At 48.0% G+C, this 6,238-nt stretch overlaps 1 long non-coding RNA gene across 1 annotated transcript in view; it reads right to left on the reverse strand.

The window, feature by feature from the left end:
* LOC112551634 overlaps positions 1-6,238 on the reverse strand; it is a 13,213-nt gene that overhangs the window by 5,327 nt on the left and 1,648 nt on the right. Inside the window, exon 2 of the long non-coding RNA XR_003095933.1 lies at positions 4,831-4,901. This is a non-coding gene — a long non-coding RNA (uncharacterized LOC112551634). The remainder of the gene's footprint in view (positions 1-4,830; positions 4,902-6,238) is intronic.

The following is a 6,238-nucleotide window of genomic DNA, read 5'->3' on the forward strand; positions in this document are numbered from 1 at the left end:
CTAGACCCAGCCCTCTTTCCTGCTTATGCAGGGGGTCGGACTCGATGATCTATTGAGGTCCCTTCCGACCCTAACATCTATGAATCTATGAATTGTCCAGCAGGTGTTGTCCAGAGGGGGAGGGGTCGCTGACAGGGCCTCTGGGTGGATAGGTGGTGTGGCGTGGTGCTGGTCCAGATGGAGAGGGCGTCCCAAGGAGTCAGTCTTCACTACCCCTTTTTATGGCAGACTACCTCTGATCTCCTATGGAGAAGGCCTGTCCAGGCAATGTCAGTCCTGTTCCAGAGGGTTCCAGGTGTTCTTACTGAGCATGTGCAGCTTTGGCACAATGGTGGGTTGCCTCATCTTTTGTTTCTTGAATGCTGAGGGTGGTTCCAATGGCTGGGTTGTTGGTCCAGGTATTGGTTTTGATGGTTCGGTCATTCAGAAGGAGCTATTTTTAGACCTACTGCCATTGTCTCTCAAGCACCCTCATTCATCCCCATTCATTCAGGAACCAAGTTACATAGGAGAGTATGAGTCATAGGTTGCACAACAGGGCATGGGACAAGATGGAAACTTAACAAACAAAATGGAAACTTGACATGACTTATGCTAACTTACTTATGTAGGCCTAAATCATATAGTATCAGTAAAACACTAATATAGAACAGTAAAAATCAATATAAACATAATATTTATACAATATAAAGACAGTGAAAAAACAAAAGAAATACAACTGGCTACCGAAATAAAATGCTGAAGCTTATCCTATGTCTTAGCTCACTTATACTTATCTATAGGAAATAGAGAGGGAGAGAAAAAGTCAGAAATGGTTGGGGACGGGGAGGGAATACGTTTTAAAATTAAAAAAAGAAAAACTGGGGATTCTGTTACACTGTTGTGGAGGGGCAAGAGCGGGGGAAACAACGAGAAGCCTGATCTTTTTTTTTTTCCCTCTGGAGCCTGCCTATGTGTCCCACAGCTGGGGAGTGAGCTGACAGTGGGCCCTAGGCTGTGGGGGACCCCAGTACTTCCCTCCATGGTGGCAACACCTCACGGGCAGCACCCATCTATTAGCACCCCATCTGGGCAGTCCTGGGGGGCTCCACCACCGCAGAGGGAAGTACTGGAGCCCCCCACAGCTCAGGGCCCACCAACAGCTCACTTTATGGCCATAGGAGAGGGAGGCAGGTACATAACCAAACACAAGTGCATGACTACAGACAGCTTCCAAAATGGCTTATCAGACAAAAATCTGAACCCTCATTGCATGAGAGGTCAGATGAAAATGTTTCAAAACAAAGTGTCTTCTGTAACTTGTCTATGCTAGGGAGTTCAGTCTAGGGTTTTTCAGCTCCTGCTGGAGGGTGGGGCAGGTGTATTGGAGCCCCCTACCCCTACAACTCAGGGGGGCTCCAATTTGCCTACCCCACCCTCCAGCACTGGCTGGGGACGCCCTAGAATGAGCTGCCTCTCCTTCCTTTCCCACCTCCCATTCTGAAATGGGGACAGGCTGGGAGAGAGGAGGAGGTATTGCTAGGGGAACCTGGCTGCAGGCTCCCAGCCAGCAGCTAGATTCCCCTCCCCCCTGGAACCAACAGTATCTTCTGTTTGATCTGGGGAATCGGGGAATCATTGTAACTTGGAATGCTTCCTGCAAAGCATTCTCAGTTACAGTGAGGAGCCACACTTCTGTCTGTGCTCTAGAAAATTATTGAAGTTCAGGAGTCAAAATTGGTGAAGTAACAATATTAGACCTAGCATCCAGGAAACATGGGGCAAGAACCACAGAATCATGAAGCAAAGACTGAGAACCAAGAATCAGGATAGGAGCAGAAGACAAAGCTGAGATGTGGACAGTTCAGGAATTGCTTGCAAACTGGAAAACAGTGTTGTGCAACAAAAAGCAGCTACTAGGACAGTCACTTAAATGAGGAACTGCACAAACAGGTTCCTGGTGGGGAAAAAGCTCTCTTGAAATGCAGTTTGCACATCTATTGTAGCTCTCTAAAGCAGGGGTGTTAAAGATATGTCCTGTTTATCCAGCCTGTGGACTGGTCCCTGGACATCCAGATGAGTTTGACACCCAAGCTCTAAAGGATGGGCTTTGAACCCTGTGCAGTGCCAAAGGCCCTCCCTGTTGCACTCACTTATGGCAGCTAGCTTCTTAATCTGGGGAGATAATTTAACACATTCTGTATTCTATTCAGCAGATGTTTATCACAAGGGTGTTTGATTTACACCTGTTTCTAAGCTTTGACAAGCTGAGGCATGAGAGAACAATAGACAGTCAGATTGCTTTTGATGGGTCTGAATTCAGGTCAACAGGGTCTGATGAACTTGATCCCAGGGTGCTGAAGGAACCGGCAGAGGAGATCTTGGAGCCCTTGACAATGATCTTCATAAAGTCATGGAGATGGGCAAGTTTCCAGAGGACTGGCAAAAGGCCAACATAGTGCCCCCCCACCGCCTTTTTTTTTTTTAAAGTGAGGAACTACAGACCAGTTAGCCTGCCCTTACTATTTGGGAAGTTACTGGAGCCAGGAACAGATCCAGAGGACATGCACTGGCACAGACCCCTGCCACACACACACACACACACACACACACACACACACACTTTGTTTCCTGTTTCCTTCACTCAGTTGCTATGCTGAGGGAACCTTGTCAGGCTAGGCTGGGAGTTCCCTTTGCAGAAGGAGGTTGGAGGAGCAAAACAGTAAAGAAGAAAAAGGCAAAAAACCAAGGAAAAAGGGCAGGTGAGGAGATTAAAAGGGGATGGGGTAAGGGTAAACAGTGCAGAGCTATAAACCAGAGTTCGCAGAGCCAAGGCAGTGCTGCTTGGGCAAAGTTCCATCCCCACCACTTCAAGTGACCTAGCCAGCACAGCTTCTGCCTTTGCCAGCAAACTGTCTGTACCAAAGCCAGCAGGGAATGGAGGGGTAGCTGAGCTCCTAGGCATACATTACTTCAGGAAAAGCCCTGTCCCCTTCACCAGGCCAACACAGCCCATTCCCTTCTGGCTCCCATGCCAGAAGTTTCTTCGCTCATCCCAGCAGCTAAGTCACCAGAGTTCAACCTTTTTTAATAAGTGTACCCCCAGCAGCTGGACATGGGGCTGGGGGGGGGGGGGTGCATATAGCCGGACACAGAGCAGAGGGTAGAGGGTGGTGCACAGGGTGGTGGGTGGCGGTGGCTTTACTCAGTGTGGTGGGTGGTGGTGTTCCATCCCCACCCATTCGTGTGTACACCTAGGGCCTTCCCAAGTACCCCATTGACAACCCTTGGGCTAAGTGGTTTGAAGCCCTGAACTGGGATCCCACAAACTAGGGTGGGTGAAGAAAGTCCCATCTCCTCTTCCTCATCCCCTCCACTTATTAGCAGATCAATGTCAGAATGGCAGGAGGTTTTGAGCGGAGTCCCACAGTGGTTTGTCCTGGACATAGTGCTATTTGATGCATTTATTATCTGGATGCTGACATAGGAAGTTTCTTAAGCAAGCTTACAGATGACACAAAATTGGAAAAGATTGTGAACATTTCAGGTTACATGTGCAATCCAGAAGTATCTTGAAATTTTGGAAGGTGAGGCTGAAGCTAACATGCCAAATGCAAATGCTGACAAAAACAAGTTGTTATGCCTTGGAAAGAATAATCAAAAACTCAAATACAAAATGAGTGATCCCTGGCTGGATGGCAGCACTACGGAGAAGGATCTGGAAGTCTTGGTAGATCACAGACTCGGTAATACTGAATCTGCAGTGTGATACAGCTGCATCACACAAGAGAAAAAAAAATTAGGGTTGGCTCCATATCCTCCAAGAGTGCACCCTGCACCACTTTTTCCTAGCGTGTGATTTTTTTTGATATCGGGATTTCCTGAAAAATATGCAGCAGGGGGAACATTTTTTCATTCCTAGCATGCCTCTTGCAGCATCTCAAACTGCTCTGAGACACTGCAACAGGCATATACTTGCTTGTCTGGATGTGGCCAAAGAGACTGCAGAGGTCAGTTTACTGCTCTTCGTACTGTTTATTTCTCCTCCTTTGTGTATGACTTTATTTATTGAACCCAATGATCAGTATGCTTGGTAAACTGAGCTCTCATATTGACAGGAAGTTTTCAATGATGTGCTTCACATGAATGTCTGCACACCTTCAGTTTGAGAGCCAAACTCCTTTAGAGGTCAGTAGGTGAAGTGAGTTTAACACTACTTCTGATATGAATATAGGAAACCCAATGTAGAGAGCTCTTCAAATATCCAGTTATACTTTCAGTTCAAGGATCTTCTGATTGATGAAACCAGTAAATTAATCATATTCTGAGTAACAGTGTACAGTTCTTGTCTGAGTGTTGTTGAGGCCAGTTATAAAAGTGAGTCCATGTCCAAGAAAAAAAATGTACATAAAGGGAGGTTTCATTAAACATAATGAGAAAGTAATGCTAAGGGAAGACTTGATGTTTTGATTTCCCGTTCTATTGTCTCATTTTGTCAGGTCCATACCATAGAAAATCTTGATTTAATAATTTGCTCTGAAAATATATTAAATGAAAAGTAACAAGAATAGAACCTCTAATATCACACAATATAATTGTTTGCATCTTCCTGCTTGGCATCAAAAGCAGCTAGTCTGAATGCCAGCTTCTCAAAGAAACAATACAATTTGCTATTTTTGTGAAATCTAATTCTTATTCAGTTTCTGTTAATCAAAACATTCTTCAGATAAAATTACACCAGCTCTCATATCACCTTCTCATTGTAGCTCGGCACTAATTTTGATTAAACCTTCCTATGCATTCACATGTGACAGAGTAGAATTTAGTCAAGGGAAATTGAGGATATCTTACTAAGCTTAGCATTCAAGATTCCTTCAAGTACCATCTGTGGTCCAGCAGAGATCTTCAGTCATCTCCAGGAACTGAATGGGAAAAATAAACACACAGATTTTCTTTATCTCTATATATGGGCTGTTTCATATGTAATTATGCCTTCTCCCTGTCAGTTATTAATTTTGGCTGCAGTGGGTGTAATTTAGGCCACTGTTTCTCAATCTGTGGATCACAATCCAAAAGTGGGTTGGGTAGCAAGAATATTTCAAAGGGTCACGAGCAAGTGGCAGAAAAACTGTGCAAAAGCATGGGTTTTCCTTTGCATGCTGGCAGTGTTCCAGCCTGCAAGGGGCTGCTTGAGGCATGGCCGGCATATAGCCAGGCAGGGTCATGGAAGCAGCCCCAGGAGCCAGAAGTTAAGTGTATGGGGAGTGGGACTTGGAGGGCCCGGGCTTTGGGACTGTCTGGATGGGAGTGGTGGGGGTGTGCCAAATACCACCACTCTCTACTCCAGTCCAGCAGCTGGTGTGGGGCTCTGCCAAGCCTGCTAGGCTGCAGCACCACCCACCCCTGGCCCGAGCCCAGCCTGCTGGTCCCTCACCACTGCAGCTCATCTGCAGGGTCTCTGGGGGGCTGCAGCTGGGATTTGTCCTCCTGGTAGCTGCGGCCAGCACCGAGCTATCTAGCCTCCATGCTCTCCATGGGGATGGGTGTTCAACTGCTCTGCTGTGTAGGTGCCACACCACTTGCACTGGCTATGCTGAGGCCTGCTAGGGTGGGTAGCTTATCGCAAGGCCCTGCCTCCTGCCCGTCTGGCTCCAATTAGTGCTCAGTAGTGCTCAGCCTGAGGCATGCCGCAAGGGCCCACTCACCCCCTTCTCCTGGCAGCAGCAGCTCTGGTTCCATGCCAGCAGGGCCCCCCCCCACCCCATACCAATGACTGCTTTGTGCCACTTACTGAGGCCCTGAGGGAGTCTTCAGCAGCTTAGAGCAGTGATACTCAGCCAGGGGCACCCTCGGGTGCTCTGAGGTGTGCGGGGATAAATGAGACGAGCAGATCAACTAAGCAAAAAAGTAGGGGTGCACCAATAGAGATTTCTGTGGCCGATACCAATAGCCAAATTTTAAGGAGGCATATCAGCTGATACCTATCTGATTTCCAATACCAGTCCAGTGGCTTGGAGAGCTGCCTCCAGCTGGTAAGTCTGGTGTGGTTGAAGGGGAGAGGGGAGGGAAGGGGCATAGTGGGGCAGATCAAGGCCCCTGCAGGGAGGAAGGAGTGGGGCTGGGGCAGGGGCTGCTTAGCCAGGGCAGGGTGGGAGTGGGGCGGAGCAGCAGCTCATCCAGGGGGTGCGGGGAGGGGAGACGGCTCCCGCCTGTTGGCTGGGCGCCGCCGGTCCCGCAGCTCATCCAGTGCTCACCTGCT

This window comes from Alligator sinensis, unplaced genomic scaffold (assembly GCF_000455745.1).
Source record: "Alligator sinensis unplaced genomic scaffold, ASM45574v1 scaffold385_1, whole genome shotgun sequence".
NCBI classification, from domain to species: domain Eukaryota; kingdom Metazoa; phylum Chordata; order Crocodylia; family Alligatoridae; genus Alligator; species Alligator sinensis.